We start from the raw sequence: 646 nt of genomic DNA, 5'->3' as shown, positions 1-646 counted from the left end.
GGTTGCTGAGTAGTGAGTTCACGGAAATCGGAGGACGCGACCCACTTCGCCACAGACGGTCCCGCGCCTCGCGGCCATCACGGGGACACGGCCACGGCTATGGGTCGTGTCCCCGCGGCGAGTGAATCCGACCAGCGCTCTACGCTCGTCGGCGGCGGCTTCCTCCAACTGCGCCGCGCTCGGCGAACCTCGACAGCGCCTTCGGTGGCATGCAGCTCTTTGCGCCTGAAGCCTGGAGAGCAGCTCCTCTGCTGCTCACACACTCTGCACAGTTGACACAGCCTACTGTGCGGCTGCCACAGCTGTGACAGCGATGGGCTCGCCCTCACTGGCCCTCAGTCACTTGTGCTGCGGCTTGTGTGAGCGACACTGCTCGGCGACTGCCGGCACACTGTGAGATCATGGGTGTAAGGTTAAACCACGCTACCAGCGCTTGGTCACATCGGCCCTGAGGTCAGATCCATCTACTCTGTTGATGACAAGACTTGTCTACTGGCTGGAGCCGAGCAGGAGGGCCCAGCGCACAACCCCTGGTCAACTCACCCTCCACACCCCGTATCGTTTTTCGAGAGATATTCGTCCTCTCTCGGCGCATAGAGTAAAGTAGTCGCAGTTGAGTAGAAGTTAGAACCGATGGTGGGGATGA

This window comes from Emiliania huxleyi (genome assembly GCF_000372725.1).
Source record: "Emiliania huxleyi CCMP1516 unplaced genomic scaffold EMIHUscaffold_341, whole genome shotgun sequence".
NCBI classification, from domain to species: Eukaryota; Haptophyta; order Isochrysidales; family Noelaerhabdaceae; genus Emiliania; species Emiliania huxleyi.
Note: the sequence above shows the minus strand (reverse complement) of the source record.